Raw genomic sequence first — 19,428 nt, forward strand, 5'->3', positions numbered from 1 at the left:
TAAGTTGTGCTTGTTAGTTTTGTTTTGTTTTTTATAAAAAGATATTTTAAGTTAGTTGTTTGCAGAAGATGCCACTTTTTACATTTTTTTGCAAGCTCTGGATTAGTTAAAATCAGTTTTTAAGCCAAACCACTGAGTTACCAAAATTCTTGTTACTTTTTTAATACAGATATCATGGGTATATTAATATCATATTTTATAATTAAAGATGTGGTTCTTTGCTTCTGGCATTACAATAATTGCTTTATAATGTTGATGACTACAGGAAATGAAAAAGAATTGGAAAAAATGCAATTTTTGTTGGGGAAGAGGGAAGATCGAGTAATTGAGACACTGCCTTGCTGACAGTCAAGGACTACTAAGGAAACTTGGGGTTCAGCTGAAAAATATGGATCCCAAAAGACGGTGTAGCACAGTGTTTGGCCTGAGACTTTTCAAACTTCTGAATGAGCCAGAAAGCTAGATCTGTTTATTCAGGGGCATACAGTATAGTTCTCCACTATTTGAAATCCATGGTATCCAGGTGCAGTAAGACTCATTAGTAGCTTCCCAAAACCCCCCACAACTTTGCCACTGACCATAAGTATTTGGGACTCTTTCTATCACTCCTGCTAAAGGAAAATTTGAGTCAACATTGCAGAAAAAACTGGTTGCTGTTTAGCTCATTTGACCCACCACCTAAGAGACTTGTGATATAAAATATTACTTGAGCTTTTTAAACAAATAACTGCAATTTCCATTTAATTGATTTTTGACCTCACATTGCAATTATTCAATGTTAATTTATCTCAGGATAGAACAGCAACTGCATATAAACTGTTAAGAAAGATGCTGTAAAAAGATATGTGTGCAGGAGAAAGACTGCTTTTATTATGTTAGCTTACATTTGTACAGTAGCTAGATGAATGTTGTTTCCTCTTCCTGAAATGTAATTATCAAAAGCAACTAAATTCATGAGGAATATGCTGGGAAACACATGGAAGTAGCTGCTATGCAAAGTATAAAAATCTTCATTTGAAAGCAGTTCTTTTGCTCTGGTTTTAGGACCGGTTTTAATTATTTCCTAAAAGACCCAGGAGCATGCTTAGGATTTTACAGAGCAAAGAGGAATAACAGGTCCCTGCCCTGAGCGGCATACAATGCAGGAGAATGAAGAAAACAATTATGCACAGGAGGACAAATTTTGTTCTTTGTCCAAAACAGCAATGGTTTAAGAACAAGGTAGTTCAAATTCTGTCCTGGATATTCAATCCATTATTTTGGAGTTGAGAAAAACTTCCTGTTAACCATTCATCATCATCAAAGTTGTCTTACTGATCCAAATATGTCTCTATTTTGTTGATTATGGGGTATATTAATCACAACTACTATCACTGTTATTGCTATCCAGAGCATAAGAATCTATATTGCAGTGTTGCATAAGGGTTTACATAGGAGATATTTTTTTTACCCTTGAACCCAAACTATTGTAAAATGTAGACAACTACCATTTTCTTTATTAGAGTATAGATGCAGTTTGGCTTCTGCAGAATAAACAGGAGAAGACAGAGGAGAAGCTGGACAGGGACAGTCTTAAATTTCTGTGCTTCTGTGCACTCTTCCAAGTGCAGAAGAGCAGTCAGTGCTACTTAAGAAAAACATTATTTACATATTGAATAAATTGTAAATCCCTCCTCCAAAGTTTGAGCCATCCCAACTTTATTCTTACAAAGTAGGTCACACTCCAGGAATATCCTTCTTTTGAACATTTCTTCAGTGGAAGAATTTGAAAAACAAATAAGAAGCTTCATTGCAAAAGGGTGAAAAAACCCTAAACTCAACTGCATAAATCATGGCCCCTACTTGAAGCCGTTTAAAATAACCGATAAAGGATTCAGTGATACTTTTGAAATCAGCTGTCACAAGCCCATAATCTCTTTGCAGCGAGATAGAATTTGGAGAATGGGCATTACAGGAGTAGTTGAGAATTGACCTTGGTGCTGAGGCACTGCCAGTATCCCATTTTTAGATTTACTACCACAATGACAACTATTGTAGTGTGTGTACTACTGAGAAGGGCTATATGCAAGGTCCGTCATTCAGCCTTTCCTTTTCAGTTCCTCTCAGGAGACTAACTGCACAAAAGGTGCCCACATCTTACACTGTGCCTGCAAATGGTGGCAGAATATAGCAAAAGTCCTTGCAATTTGCCTCCTATATTTAATTAAGAGATCAGCGTCTGTTTTACCCACACTGGCCAGTAATGCACTGTTTAACTACAGCTTCTGCCTGTATACTGGATGGGATTCCCTCGCTCTGTGTTCATAACATTCACATTTGAAGTATCTTGATTTGGGATTAGAAAGTTCCTGCTGCGATACCAAGCGTGAATTGTCCCAATAATGACAGCAAAGGAAGGCAGGAACATTCAAGCTTCTGTAAGTAGAAACGTAAGCTTGTGAGAAGTACTAATGCCATGTGTATTGGTTACAACCTGCCTGGAAGAAGCTTTCCATGAGTGGTCCATAAGTATGACAGCGGTTGAGTGCTTGATATTTACAGCTCCCACTATGTTTATATCCAAGGAGATAAGGAAGGGAGGTTCCTGTTTGTGGTAAGGGAACTTCTGCAAGGGAATTGAAGTCTGAGCATGAAGCAAACATGGAGAACGTAGATACATCTCAGCAGAAATGCTGGTTTCTGCAAAATTAGAAACTTCAGCAAAACCAGGGATAAATATAATACAGGTGTTCAGAGCACAGGTCCTGAGAGAAGTGGGATCAGGAGAACAAATCTGGGTTGTAGTGTCTAATAAATTCTGTAACTTTCTGAAGAAACAGCTCATCTCTCTCTTCAAGTATTTAAAAAATGCATCCTGCTAACAATGATGTATAGAGCAGAAATAAAATGTCTCTACAGAATGTTTTTTTTTAGCACAGAGAAATATATAAGGTGTTAAATATTTCAGGGCAAGTCAGGAAGATCAATGAATGGGTTTATAACAAACATCCATCTAGGAAATTATTCATCAGTGATACAGGGAAATGTAATTGCAACTAAGTAGGACAGCTAGCTCGAAAACAGGACATGCAGTGGACAAAATTAAGTCACAGAATACCATCCGTGAATGTAGAAGAGAAATGGAGGTTGCCAAGAGATGGCAAATGGATGTGATCACAGCATTTACCCGGACAAGATAGACGAGCAAAGTACAAGGCAGAGAAAAATGGCAGTAGCTCTCTTACTCCATCAGTCGCCTCATGTCAGCAGCTGCTACTACTAATATGATGCTATCTATGTTATCCGCAATAAAAGTTTTATATTTTCAGTTGATTTGCAATATTAGATAGAGTTCCTGTGTAAAAGAGAAATGTGCACTCATTAGCACTGCTGAGAATGTGTTGTGGCAGAGCTTTGCAAAGAGAATTGCTGCTGGGCTTCTAGTGTAGCTGCTTCTGCTGGAGCAGAGGAGTGAACTAATGAATTAATTCCTGTTTTGAAATATTCTCCATGGGATCACTCATAAAACACAGACCTTGTTTGTACAAGGAACAGAAGTAGGTAACAGTCGTCTGCCCTGAATCTCTACATACTTCACAAAACTACACATATACTGTTCTCTCTGTGCTGTTGTTCACTAGATGAATAATCACACTTTGCTGGTGTGAGCCCATGTATGATTACTGAGAAATTTACAGAGAAAAGCACAGGAAGAAGTGGCAACTTGAGGGAATGTCAAATGGGCTTCAGTGGCTCAGAAAGTGTCGGGTTTTTTCCAACCACATCAGCTGAGCAAATCAGGTGTATTATCTCCCTGAACAAAGCTTGGCAGTCTTGTCTATATATGAGGAACAAAGGAAAAAAGTTCTTATTTGGACACTATTAACTATGTCCATATGCATGTGTATATGCATATATAATCATATTGTACCCCATCCTCTGAGTTGCATTATGTCTGGTCCCAGTCGTGCTCATTAGGAAGTTAATGCAGGTCTAGATATAGCTGCTAAAGACAAATCCAGTGGTCTCATTAACATGATCAAGTTATGAGCACAAGAGACATCCACAAATCATGATCCCTTTGTTTCCTTCAGAGAGAAAAATAAAGCAACCTGTAGTTAATGAATGCCTGAGAAATGTAACTGTAAAAGAGAGTTTGGTGAAGTAATTCTATGAATCAAAGTTCTCTTGAGCTTATGCTGCTGCTTAGGAGTTAGTGATAATGAATGAGAGAAAGCGAACAGGTCAGGAAATGTGACTGAGAGTAAGTCTGGAAGTAAATATGCCTGGCTGCCCACCTGAAGGTGATGTGAGATGACTGAGTGACTGATTCAATATGTCTGAGCATGAGTAAAAGAGCATACTGATTCAATATGACTGCAAGGATAAAAGATCATGTGTGTAAATTATTATCTCACTGGCTATACAAATAGAAGATGAGGTGAAATGACAGGAGTAAATGAAGGAAAATGGGAACATCTGAAATGCAGAAAATACAGTGACAAAGCATAGTCCCAGATGGCCCGTTTCTGATAATCAGTGGAAAATCAGTATTAACAATTGGCTTATATGTAGGATGGAAGCACACTACTGAGTGTATGAATTTACCAACTCCTGCACCTGACTTATCCCCAAGATCCAACAAGTTAAATTGTGACATGAATAGTAATTGTGAAGAGTTCTTGCTATTAACTTATTTTTGAGAGGACGTTCTTAAATGGACTGTCCTGACTTCTCTAAATTGACTTTATAAACAGGCATGAAGGACATATGCAAAGGTCCAGCTCTTCCAGGAGTCTTTGCAATATGTCTTGTTAGTATAACAGGATCACTTTTTGAAGGAGAGTGAGGATAGGACACTTCTTTCTGTTAGGGAATTACTCGATTTACAAGCTCATTGATTCATTAATGTGCATTTAGTTTCAAATTATCTAGCTAATATAAATGACCTTATTCTTTTTTGCTCTTTCTTGAACAACCTCCTGTGTGTACAGAGGAAGGACATTAAATATGGTTATAAAATACCACTTCATTCATTTTCATCAACCATTTTGTGCTCTGCTGTCATGAGGAGAATTAAAACACATGGCATAGCAGTGGCAAATAAAATACTCCAACACAGCTGTCTACCTGAGGAAAGTGCAAAGTATGGTTCACAAGACGACTTGTCTACCCAACAGATTTAACGACCAGAATAGCTGAAGTACCACAGCTCTCAGCATGCAGTTACTCTGAATAAAAGTAGATTCGTGCTCCATATGTGAATGTAATGGTATAACTTCCTTCAGACTGATCTACCCTCACTTCATAGGTTTTACAACACTGCAACTACAATAAAATAAATGCACAAACATGGGTGTATGTGTGTGTCTGCTTCTGTCCGTCTTTTCACCTCAATATAAAAACAGATCTAGTAAGCAAATAACTGAAACGGTCCTGATCTTTGCATTTTGTAACACTCTTTAAAGCACTTCATCCTCTGCAATTTCTTTAACCTGCAAGTTGATGGGAATTAAATACTTTCCTTCCAAATTTAAAATCGGTTTATATTTATCTTCATCTAGTTTTGTCTGGCAGCAGAAACTTTCAATATTTTCTAAAATATTAACTGTTTCAAGGTATTAAAATATGCAATACTCCACTCTCAAGTCTGAAAGACTAAAAATAAACTTTTTTTAACTGACTGCATTTAGATGCCATTAGGATGTGCAGGAATTAGACAAATACAGAGATTCATATGTATTTGGGAAACAATCTGCTTCTCTTCCAACTGAAAGGGTGGATGGAGTAGGCTACATACATAATTTGCTTGGTACTTCAGATGGTTGCTTTGCTGAGGAGATGAACTGAAAGAACAAAATACTGCCTGACATAAAGCAACGGCATGCTCTCGAAATGAAAAATAACAAGACAGTGGAAGATACATACAAGAAACCTTCTGTTGCTGTCACAAATTGACAATCATGTCATTTGGGGGGGAACATTATCCTTATCTCTAGGGTATAAACAGCGTGTTTCTACTGATGATGTGATTATGAAATTTGAAAATATAAGCAATCATAAATTTAAACTTATTATACTGTTTGTGATATTAGACAAGAGACAGCTACTCTCTGAGTAGCTTTGCAGACCTGTTACAAATGTTAGAAATAGCAACAATAAAAATGACCAAGAAATACATTTTAAAGTCACTTTATATCACTTTTTTTCCCTTTGACTAACTTTCACACAACACATCCATGTAAAGTAATAATACCAAAAAGCCTAATTCTCTCACCTTGAGACTGTAGGAAAAATGGAAATGCGTATTTCCAGTATTTTTACAATGTCATCAGTGTTCCTCTGGAGGGAGACATTCTGGTCTAGCCCTCTCCTTCTTCAGAGAAGGCATAGAATGGGATACCTTGCCTCCTTACCAGAGCAAGTACTGAAATCCATGTACTTTGTTTCAGGCCTGCACGCTCCTGCGAGCTGCAGATCGTCTTCACAAAACAGCAGTCATGTTGCATGAGAGTTTCCCTCACATTAGGGTCTCGAAAAATGACTATATTTTGTGGTCATGTGACCTTCTTTTTGTGTCTCTGTCCTTCTTCCTTTTCAGGTCAAGAACATTTTAGTGTATTGTAACAATTGTCCCTTTCCTCAAAATTGCAGGAAGAGAGTTTTCTCCCCTCTATACCAAGCAGGGGGGGTTCACAGCATTCAGAGGGGAGTTTAGAGTGGCACATTTGTTGCTGAAGAAGCCTCTGAGAAACTTTGGGCATAGTCCTGGACTGCTGCATAATTAAATCCATGAGAAGAAGCAGTTTGAAAGCAGTAAGTCTGCAAGGCTCTGAGTTAAACTTGCATCACTTCCATCTCAAAGGGGCATTTCAGTAGCCAGAACCACCAGCTGCAATTTATGCAACCTGCATAGAGGGCCCTTTCCGGCCACTGCAAGCAGTTGCCTGGTCCCAGTGAGGACCATGAAGTTGCCATGCTTCATACTACCTATGAGTCCAGGAGGAGCAACTGTTCACCACCCCGCCAGCCTCTGGATATGTTTATCCAAGTGTGCTCAGCCTGTCCTTGTTGCATCCCCAGCTCTTATCTCACCTTTTCCTGAGCTCAGACACGAAGGGGCAATCTCCAAAGGTTACGTTCTAAAGCTTTCTGAGGCTTTGTGTTTGTTCAATAGTGACTCCTCTCTCTTCTCAGACCTATATCCACTCTGTCACAGCCCAAAAAATTAAGCCAAAAAGCAGCTAACCATCGTCTACTTAAAAAAGCCTGCAGATGTCCCTAAAAGCCACTCATACAAAAAAACTAGGAAGCCATTTAGACAGAGTAAAACGTATCAGTTGACTTATCTCTGACACTAATACTTAAAGTCTCTCACTACTTTATTGTGCAGTACGTTGCAGGTGGAGGTATTCCTCCTCCTATCTGTTACTACTTCCATCCCTTTGGTGAGAACTTTACATTTGTGGCAATTGCAGACTAATCCAGTGCTGGAGGGGCTATACCTCTGTCAGAGAGCACAGGAATGCCACAGAGATAGATTGGGGTGAGTGGGGTGAAGAATAGAAATGCTATAATGCATAATTATGTCGTTGGGCCCATTTTGAAAACTTACATCAATTCCCTTATTGACGAGGACTGCTTTAGGAATAGAAATTATTCTATTGTCACATTTGTGGATCAGTGAAGGAGACAGAAATACAGGAGCAATAAAATGTAAGGGACCTTGTGATTTCATGATTGGGTTTTATATTATGATTGTGGCAAGTTGCTGTTTAATGGCCAGGTTTTCCTTCTACTTAAGTCAATGGGTCTTTTTTGCTGATTTCAGTGTTATAGATTCTCAACCTGCTCTTCACTTCTTTGATGATTTTAGATTTCATATAATGTCTGTCAATTGGTGTTTCAGCAAGTTCTTGGTGATCCATCAAAAGGGCCAATAGGCTTTTACCATCTTGTCAGCTATTTTATTAGCTTACTTTATTTTAGAATATTGAAGTTCACGAATAATAATTTTTCCTCTCCCTTTGTTGACAGTGGGGACTTATAACAAATTTTAAATACCTGTGACTGTGCAGCTCTATTAAAGCTCAGTCTGCAAAGAAAGCAATTATGTCACCTTCTCTGGGACTTTTCCCTCTGTCTCTTAGCTCTCCTTGATGATCTTACACGGAAAATAATTTATGAGGCATTAAGAGTCAAAACAAGCCCTCAGAGATGCAAAGGAGGACTGGGACTAGCAATTAGACACTACATTATGTGAGTGTAACTAATCACAGAGGTAGCTTGCTTTCACCAGCAGCAAGACATGACCAGAATTGTTGAGGCTTTGAGTCCATCATCTTAAATCCTGACAAGATCAGTTCTGACTAACGGTATTAGCCTCATGGATAGTTGATGGCTTATCCGACAGTTGTTAATTTAAGAGAAAGCAGACCTTTGTTCTACCACTGTGGTGCATGATGTCTCTTTTTTGGATGTTGGCAACCTCTGCAGAGGCCATGAAATCAGCTTTCAGACATCCTTGTATAAGAGAGCAAGAGAAAATTCAGAAAACATTCCAAAATTTCAGGTTAAGCTTTGTAAAAGTAGCTCAGTACAAATGGTGTTGAAATACCATTCAGCTTCCTCTCTGCTGTGACTTAACATTGCTTTGTCAAAAATGAGACTTTTTAAAGACTTCTTATTATTTGTGAAAGTCCTGGACAGAGATGACACTTAGTGGTGTTTTTCTGAAAAAGCATATTGAGGGCTAATGCTCTGCTTGTATGTTAATAGCTATTTCTGGACCACAAATTTAGAAGGAGTGAGTGAGAACCATGTCCAGGCTGAAATCCACTTAAGTCTAGTGATGAGGAAGTTTAGAAGTAGTACAGAACTAGAGAACTCAGTCTGATGTATTTTTCTACTCTTTTAATGAATGATTTCAAATAACTCGCTGAAAGTTTTTGTTCTTTTCCATACTGGGATAAGACAAGTTTTAAATTGGGGTAGTTAATGCATATGAATAAAGCAGTTTTAAAAACCCCACACTTTAGCCAATATTTAAGCAAAATATGGTAGAGGTTACAGGATTAACACGTGTGAAATTGCACACTAGGCGGACTAGGCATTCAGCTGAGAGAAACTGCAGCAAAGGAGTACACTCCCCAGTAACCATAGATCTTCTAGGGCCTTTGCTGGAAGCTGTCATGAGACAGACCCTTCACAGTCATCCCCAGGTAAAACTAGCCTGGTTTTCTCCGCTCCTTTCCACTCTTTGTAAAACAGCAGGAGTCACATCTAGGAGGCCTGGCGCATAGGTGAATGAGGGGCTTCTCAAATTCTTTGAAGCTTAAAAGCATAATTTGAGCTGAAACATGTAATTAGAGTATTAATAAATACTATTTAATGCCATTTTTGAAGTAGGCAATTGAAACTTTTTTCCAAGCCTTCTGTATCTTGTAGATTAGTCGCTTAGAAACAGAGAAGATAGATGGTACCTGTAGCTGTACTTCACTCGGGGAATAATTAATAACATTCAGCTTCAAAAAACTGAACTCACCACTTCAACCCCTGCTAAGAGCCAGGGGGTAGACAAAGAGTCTGGAGAAATTGCCTCCCAGGGAAAATACTGCTCATGAGCAGGAATCTTTGTCAAAGGGAAAGATCTCTCAGGAATGTCTGCGTCCTGCAGCTCTCTGGGTTTCTCAGGGTGACCTTCAAACATTCATATGACGTGGGGAAATCCCCCTGGTAATGAAAGATTTATTCAGTAATATTTCCACCTGCTACAAGTGGCTTCCTCGGCGAAGAGGGAGGGCCCTGCGCCCGCTCCCCTCGTGCTCCTGTAATACCTGTTTTCTGGTTCGAGCGTACAGCTGCAACGCGACCTTCACCGGCGTGCCGGCGGCTTCCCCCGGTCTCACCTGGCCCGGGACCTGTCAATCTCACACGAGGAAAAAAATCCCAAAGCACTCGGGAGGGTAGACAGAGCCTGACGTAACAGGCACTGCGGGGACGGGTGAGGTGACTCTCTCCCTGCACCGTGTTGTCGCTGCGATAAAGCCTAATGCCAGCTGACACCGTTCTGCCAAGGTTAAAGCTGTTCGCGGGTCTCTGGTAGGATGCTGCTCAAATGTCTTTCGGAGCCACAACTTTTTTAAAAAAAAAGCACAAAACCAAGGTGCCTAACATTTAATCTACTGCCACTGTGTAGTATTTGATATCATAAGTACCTTACTGGATATGCAAATGTATCCTCTATATGCTTTTCTTAGCCATAATATTTTACCTTGAATGGTAGCGTCATCAAAATTATTTCTAAACATAACGATATTCTGAAACTGGGATGTATTTTGGGAAGGAGATGCTCTGTTTACCTCAGCTCTATGAAATGTACAGGCCACGGTGTTGTCAGAGGCAGAGATGAGCCACCCCAGGTTGGGATCCTGCGCTGATGCTGCTCTGCTCCTGGCAGTGGCATTTCCCTGCTGTTCTGCGTCTATGAGGATGGAAGCAGCTTCCCAATCTATGCTGAGCAAATCTAACTGTAAAACTAAAAGTAAATCATACGTAGCATCTCTCCCTGAGGATGCATGCTATATACACATAACAATACTTCCAGCTGAGAGAACCATTCCCACTGTGCCTCTTTAATGGGAGGAAACCAGTGCTTAATACAAATACTTTAGTAGCATGCATCCCCATTCTGCTTAATCTTAGCAAAGCTTCTTTTTCATGTTTTAAATTCAGAGCTTCAATTGCCTTAATCCAAGAGGTTAAATACTTCAAATCACATCAGTGCCCTAAGATTGTGAAGGTCCAGCTCAATGATGATGACTTCAAGTCGAAACATTAAGAATGCAAATTATCAGCCAAGTGACAACTGTTAAGCTGTATTTAAAAGTATGTTGCTTCTGCTTAGCAGACATACAGATAGAAATGATGCTACTGTGAAATTTGGGGGGAGTGGGGGGTGGGTAGCAAGGTTCAAAGTACAGGGAAAGCATTTGTTCTCTTGTCTGTTCTCTTGCTGTTTTGAAAACAAGCAACAGTATCACCTCAAGAAATCTGCAGCTGAGATCTGTCACCAGGCAATGATCTTACTAATAAATACAAGATGTTGATGAATAAAGAAAAATATTAAGAGAACCTTTTCTATAATACCAAATTCACCTTATTAGACCAGTTTAATACTTTCTGTGAGTCATAGATGGCATAAAATGGCATTTAAAGGCAAAAGCCTCTGGCTACTGACTGCTTGCTAATGTCATATAAATTCCAAAAGCTGATAGAGCTTGTCCAAATAGTTCTGTACATAACGCTGATTTAATCTTTTCCTTCCATCAGGATACAATCATAAACCATATAGAAATCCGTTTGCTTTAAAAGTGCAAAAGAGATTTCTTTACAAAGTCAATAGTCAGCATGCAAGGAACAGTACTTCGCACATGTCCCTTTGTTTTTAAATGGTTGCACATTCTGCTTTTAAGTCTTCTACCACAAATATGGAAACCTGACAGTGACCTCAAATCAAAATGTATCAAGCAAAATAACCAAAATATGTCCAATTCCTCCTCCTGCCTCTAAAATTTATTGCTGGTGGAGGTTGGAGAGTTAAATACTACCTCTAGATTTAAAAAAAAAAATAGCTGGATGATTTTATGACACTGTTCAGATCCCACTCTGGCATTGTGCAGTTCACAGTGTGAATTATAGTTTAGCTGTCATATAGCATTTCACCTTTGACTCCAATAAAAACAGGATCAAACCTCATCTTCTTCTAAATAATGAGGGTAATATAGTGTCACCACCAGAGTGTCCATCCTGCATTTGATACATCACTGAGCCAACCTACTATGGTAAATTCCACATTATCACTATGCCGGTATGTTTTTTGTAACAGTACAAAAGCTGATGAAGGCATTAGTACCAGCCAGTAAGACTGCATCATCTTACTGACACCAGTAATGTTAATCTCATCATACAATTTCTGACACTTTTGTGGACAATGAGTATCTTATTTGCTGATGGGCATTGTAACTGCAGGCAGCCCTCAAACAGAAACCCAATCAAATATAAATACAGTGACAGCAACTGAGTTTATAGAAATATTATTTTGAAATGTGCAGATCTAAGTACTCACCTTGCCACAAGGAAATGAGAGCCACCACCATTGAGCAGATCAGAAAGGTTTTGTTAATGCCCAGGGCTTTTAAGTGATTGTTTCCAAACATCATGAGAGATTGCTTTGCACTTTGGTATGGAAATGAGTCATACACAACTACTGCTTATACTTCAATACTATAGATATGATAACTTACATTCATTCCTGGTGTAAAATCTGCATTCCTAATAGGATGATTCTTCAGTGAACTATTCTCTAATGCACAAACCAGCTTGCAATGTCTGAATGTTTTTCCTATGGCTATCATCACTGCTGCTTACAACTGGTCTTCCAGACAAGAATGGCTCAGTGGTCTGGTGCAGCCCCTTATTTTTCGAGACACTTTCTTTGGAATTGGTCTGTATAGGCTGCCACTATCCAAAAAATATCTTTACTTGCTTGGCCCTTAGTACTTGGAAGACATTTTTTCTTTGGCATTTTGAACACCAGGTTCTGTGAGATAAATCACAATGTAGCTCTTTTGGAGAAGCGTCTGGAATTCATCTGTGCAAAGAGTGAGCATAGACTTGTAGAAGATAGTGTTTGTAAAATGATTACCCGCCTTCTTGATTTAATAAAGTTTTATAGAACTCCAGATTCAAGTTAATGCAGCTCTGAAACAACCAGTTGTATTTATAACATAAAGTAACAACTAATCACAATCTCATTTATTTGCTGCTTTTCATTTGCTGCACCTCAAAGTACTTTGCAAAGGAGGCAAATATCATTATCCCTGATTTATGAATGGCACAACTGTCAGATAGAGAAGTAAGACCAACCACCTTCCAAGTTTTTCATAAAGCTCTTACAGACTTTCCAAAACAGACATCACAAATACCAGCTAAGCAACAGACATCAAACACAGTTCAGTGAGAGGATGGATAGCTATAATATACAACCATCTCAAATTTCTGAAGTGGTTAATAAGGTACCATATGTGACATGGGTTTGCATTACCCACAGGGGAAGTCACCAGAAAGACAGAGACCTCTGCCGTCATCGAAAGTATTTCACCATTCTTGTCCAGAGCAGGATGCTCAGGCGGGCAAGCTATCCTGCTGTGAAAAATACATCTGAAGCCAGCTACGCCTGCTGAATGCTATAAGAGTGCAGAAGAACAGCTCTTGCCTAAAGAGGCTGAAGTGACCCTTCTGGAATAGTAAGTAGTTTGTTCAGGCAATAGCCAACGTATAATTGGAAGTTCCTCTAAGGAACGATCATATTCCTTCTTTGTGAACTGAAGCTCTACTCAACAGCTCAAGTGTTTATAGAAATGTGTTGTTACGCAGTTCCTGGCTTTCAGGTAATGTGATTTTGACTATACTGAACATAGTCATAATTTGGAGGAAGTCTGATAGGACTAAGGAAATGTCTTTTCTATCCCTAGCCCATGACTTAGCACGAAAACAATGTGATAACTGCATTTCCTGAAACAAAATTATAAAAAAATTATAGATACTGGAATGATATCACCAGTGTTTCCTACTGCAAAAATATTATGATGAGCTTGTTTTACATTTGTTATACAGAAATCCTAATGTTAAACACTGCTCTTAAATTTCAGTTGCTTAATACAGAAGTCTTTAAAATTGCTATGCAATAATTTCAATTTCTGAGAATGAACAACTATTTTTATCACATCCTCCAGGAATACAGTGTGTGATAAGCTGTGCGAGCCACCCAAAACAGTTTTGCCAATGCACCTTCACCCTGATTGGGAATTTCCTTATTATCCCAGTCTTAGGCTTTTCTTGATGAGAAATGACAAGTTGTGCCAAATTTGCATAGGAGTCTCTGCATCACTAAGAGCACTGTAAAAATTAAGGTTCTGTCATCTTCCAGCTGCAAAAAAATAATATATTTTTTAAAAAAAATCAAGACCGGGTTTCATTTCCAGAATGGGTTTCGGCATGGTCACAACATGGCACCACTGTCTGGTACAAGAAAGCTGCCAGGTTGAGTTGACGTTTGAACCTAAATTCCTTCAACGCAGTTATGAATAGAAGTGCAGCCCCAGACTGGAAAAGAAGGCCTTGAAAAACACACATATGAAAGATTAATTGTTGTTTTTGCTGTGAAGAACATAGGCTTGGAAAAGGCATCCTGCGTCATTGTGTCCAGTCCCCTGCTGTCTTAGGCAACCACAACATATAATTCTTTTCATAAATTTATCAAGTTCCATCTTAAACCCAGTTAGGTTTCTTGCCCCCAATGCAAAGGCTGTTCCCAAGCCTCACTGTGCTGAGGGTTAGAAATATTCTTCTAATTTCCAGCTTACATTTATTCATGGCCAATTCAGACCCATTTGTTCTTGTGCCAACATTGTTCTGTAGCTTAAATAGCTTCATTCCCTCTCTTGTGTTTACCACCCCCAATGAACTTATAGAGAGCAGGCTGTCCCTTTGGCCTCTCACTGCTGTGCCATCCTGTTTGTACATAAGCTGAAATCCCCCCAAACAGTGGATGGGCTATTGTTTTAGGAAGGTTAGATGCAAATAAAACCAAAAAAAAAAAAAGCTGTCTTGTTGTCCGGGATGGGCAAAATTCATCACTGGGTGTCAGGCGGTCAGTGAAGCCCTCTGGAGCTCAAACCCACAGCTAAGAGCGTCCCAGGATAAACAGAAGCGTAAAGTCATAATAGACCAGTCATAATAGACAAGACATAATAGGGCCAGTTTAACACATTTCCCCAATTATCCCTTACTACTTCTGAGTCTGAAAGAGCAACAACTGTTAATTACGAAACAGACCTACTGGTCCACAGCAGCTAGACAGGGAAAAACTATCATCAGCAACTGGGCTAAAATAAACATTTTCAGCAATGTCATTGTGCCTGTGGGAGGAGGAAAACTCATCCATGCTTTTAGGCATACTGGGAGTAACTGGCCTGAGAGCCTGTGGTGTGTCCGAGCCAAACATTTATTTTACCAAGGCTCCTCTGTTCATGCCTAACTTATCTTGGTTACAGCTCTTAACTTCCAGGAGGCAGGTTATGACATTTTTTTGACAGCCCCCAATTTCAATATTGAAAGGCTAGCCGTATTCCTTAGCATATGTCAGAGCAATTTAAAAAGGTTCTAGGCCCCTTTTGTTTCTAGTTTGTACATTTTTTCCCATGCTTCCATAATTAGGGTAGGAAATTCAGACTATCATAATGTAAATGGCATTTTCTCAGTGGAAAAGATTCAGATGGTGGTGTGACTTATAAAGGATTTCTATTCTATTCTATTCTATTCTATTCTATTCTATTCTATTCTATTCTATTCTATTCTATTCTATTCTATTCTATTCTATTCTATTCTATTCTATTCTATTCTATTCTATTCTATTCTATTCTACTCTACTCTACTCTACTCTACTCTACTCTACTCTACTCTACTCTACTCTACTCTATTCTGTAGTGGTTTTGGCAAGAGAGATAGGAATGGTAGAACCTTCTGGGAGGGCTTCATAGCTTGAGGACTAATGACCTTATAATTTAATTCTTGCTAGTATGACTGCAGTTGCTGTTATATTCGTGTCTAGCTCTCTTTCATCTTCACTAAAATATCAGTCTTTTAGTCAAACCACATTGTTCAGAGGGCTTTCTGCTTTCCAACATACTCATAAATATCAGAAAATTCATGTATATTTTATTTTCAAAATTCTCATTAAGCTAGACACAGATTCTTACATGTTGCTCACAAAAAAAAAAAAAAATAAAAAGAAAAAGAAAAAAAAGAAAAGAAAAAAGAAAAACCTTAGACTCCCAAAATTTCTAAATACCCAGAGCCAAACCAAAGAGAAAAAGAAAGGTTTAAATACAGTCTCACAAAAAGTGGCATGAATTTATTAAAATTAATTGAGTTATAGCTACAGGGCAGTTCCTGCTCTAGCACTTTTAAAAAGCATTTTGTCCTGTTACAAAAAGCTTGTTCTTGGTTTCATATGCAAAGATTAAGGGCTTCCAGCATGTCATTTCCTGGAAATCCCTAGTTTGCAAATCACACATAACAATGCTAAGGCCAAAATGGAGAAATTGACTCCTTGGGATAACATCTATCAATAATGTTGTCTTTCTGTGTGTAATGCTGCTGCACACATTTGAAGAGCTGATGGAACACACTGTTCTGCAGCATCTGTTCCAGCAATGCCACGGAGACCCTCCTCCCACACCAGGCGCTCTCACCAGCACCAATCCAGCACTGGACCAGCCCCTGCAGGCAGAGCTGGAAGAACAGAGGTAATGTTTTCTCAAGTTGTAGCCATCACCTGCTCATGTTTTGGAGGCAAAACGTTCTGTACAGCTCCTCTTTCCCAAGATAATTTTTGTCATAGGTATCATGTGTGCCAGAGAGGATGATGCTGAAATGAAGCGACCTGCTCTTGGTGTGAATGCACCCAGAGAGGGTAGATGGACCTAATTCATTTTCCAGTCAACTCCTGGTATTTCATGGTTTCAGTTGAAACAGATTTGCTATTGTCCTTGACATATAATCAGACTCAGCTTCAGCTCATGTACATCTCAGCAAGACAGATTTGGCAGTGGGAAATGGTGTTGGGATTTTCAATAAAATTAAGCAGTCTGGGTGCAATGGATGAGACTATTCCCTTGAATCATCTCACTGTGATTCTGACTTCCTCTCGCAGTGGGTTGGAGGGAGGCCAGTGGTTCGTCAGAATGTCTTGGGCCAGGAAGAACATTAGGAGAGATAGTGGGGATTTATCCACTCTGTTGGAAATTAGTCCCTCAGTGATCAATGCTGATTTGCTTCTCCTCCGGACAATCTTTCCTGGCTTCATGGATTAGATGCTGGTAGTGTGGGGAATAACAATAAAACCATTCACTAGCCGCGTCTGGTGCAGGGAAAGATTTCCAGAGATTATTAATTTAAGCATCCTAGAGAGACATAATAAAAAGGGAATCATTACAGTGTGTGTGTTTTAGGGGATCCATTACTGCACTGTCTTGGCATTATTACATAATTTAAAATAATAGAAACAATTATCCTTCAGGATAAAGGAGACTTTGAAGACAGTGAGTTATATGTAACTGTCTATATATTTGTTATGCCAGAAGCACCCTGGCTTGGCCATAAGAAGCTGAGTAAATTGCAAGCTTCAGAGGTAAATTCTGGGCACCAACAGGAAAGCTGCAATAACTAGGTTCAGCGTGATCCACAGCAGAAACGACTTCCACATCTCAGAGCTTGCCACTAGTGTCACCATGCTGCTACATAGCTCAGACTCAGCCTGTTCTTCCTCAGCTTTGCATTTCTCTGTAGTGCCAGAAAGTACAGAAGAGCAGGGGGGGTGGGTTTTGTCACAGCAGATGTCATTTTCCTACATAGCCATCCCATCAAGGCTGTATCTGCACATGCATTCGGACACAAAGATCGAATGAAGATTCCCAAAGTTGTTACCAAATCCCAAAACCTCAGGCTGTAAATTTTTTTCCCCAAACTACCTGAGCACTTTAGTACTCAGTGCTTGTGACCCCTGTAGCAGGTCTGAGATGGCAGCAGTGAAGCCTTACATGAAACCAGTGGGATCTGTGAGGTATCCTGCTCTTGAGTTATAATTATTGTGGCACATGGTAATTGCTTGATGGATATGCATGTGAGTGACTCAGATCTGAGCATGAGGGCTTTTTCCCTCACACCCTTTACTTCCGTATCATTGACTTGCTGTATGATTTGCATAATACTGTAGGTATTGGAAACTGCAGGGACTCAGAATTTTTGAATATGGGAGTGCTCTTTCTGAGCCTTCAGTAGAGATTTAATTGTCTAACTTCAACCCTCCAACTTTGTAAATGTCAGCTTTCACTTACTTGTCTCAAAAAAGACTTGGGAAATCCAGTCAATTTAAATCAGTAATATGCCTACCAGACACTGCATAAAACATGCTACTTACATGTAAATTATTTGTGATTATGTATTATTTTGTCTATATTAAAATATATCAACACTGAACATATTGTCATAGCTACTGGAGGATGTGAGAGGGCTACACAGGCAAGTTGTCTTTATAAAATACCATGTGTTTGGCATAAAAGTTAACTGAGGCAAACATTCTGTTTCAGTAGATGTCATACAACCACCAGAGTGTGGAGATGACCCTCTCCCACACTAACACAGCCTTGAAGGACTGGCATTATGGAAAGCATCCCAGTTTCAAAACACTGGACCACTTTCATCTCCTTTGCACACTGCAAACTCCTCTTGAAGTCAGTGGGTGTTTGGTCCTAAAAGAAATGCTGTGTTTTTCTTAGATAGAAGTTTAATAGAGAATTTGCTCTCTGTCCCTTCCTCTGCTTTTCCCAAATATCAACATCAGCAACTATTTGTATTGGCCACACCATTATTTTAAACAGAAGGGGCTGACTTGCATGCAGCCCACACACAATCAAAGTCACCACGTAGCATAAAGCTGATGTCACCTCTTGCTGCTACTCATATAATGGATTTTGCTCTCAGTCTGTGCACCAGTACAAATTTTGCTAGGCAAGATCGTTCCAGAGGAAAGAAACTACTTAATGAAAACAGTCTGAAGGATTACCCAAATTCAAAATGAAATTAAAATACAAAGATGTTACATGAATGTTCTTCTTAAAAACATCTATCGGCTTGATTTTCACAATACTTTTTTCTTTTCAACCTGTGGAACATGCCCCTCCAAGAGCTAAATGTTCACAAATTCCAGGCTTTTCTTTTTCCCAAAAACAATCACTCTGTCACCAAGACACGTATGAGAAATTTATGCCTGTCTCTGCTTGGCATCACTGCCACCTCATGGATTAATGAATTCTGTGTCCTCTAATTCCCCCACATTATGCACCTCTGTTTTGTATGAGTAGCCAAATGTATCAAGATTCATTTTAATGAATGTGAGTCATTCCCCTTATTCAGAAGGCAGGGGTGTTATGTTGTAAGTAAGCACACCATTAGCTGTGCTAAAAATAAACAGGCATTACCTGAAGGAAAACCTATATAGTAAAAGTACACACTGCTAAGCACAAAAAAAAAAAAAAAAAAAAAAAAAAAAAAAAAAAGGTAAGACATGGCCTGGAATGATGGTCATGCTGTAGGCAAAGGAAACAGAATGGATTGCACAATTCAACTGGACATTTGCTTCAACGAGTCTGAAAGCAGAGTAGGACCTGAAGATTACTTTACCATGAAATTTAAATTCAAAACATTCAATGTCAGCATACATTTTGTCAATGCTGTACTATGTTTAAGTTAATTTAATTGTTAGTGATGAAAGAAAAATAAATGGATGGTTGTTTCTAACACCTGTTTTCTTCTATGTCTTGGTTG

Source organism: Tyto alba, unplaced genomic scaffold (assembly GCF_018691265.1).
Source record: "Tyto alba isolate M040663 unplaced genomic scaffold, T.alba_DEE_v4.0 Super-Scaffold_23, whole genome shotgun sequence".
NCBI classification, from domain to species: Eukaryota; Metazoa; Chordata; class Aves; order Strigiformes; family Tytonidae; genus Tyto; species Tyto alba.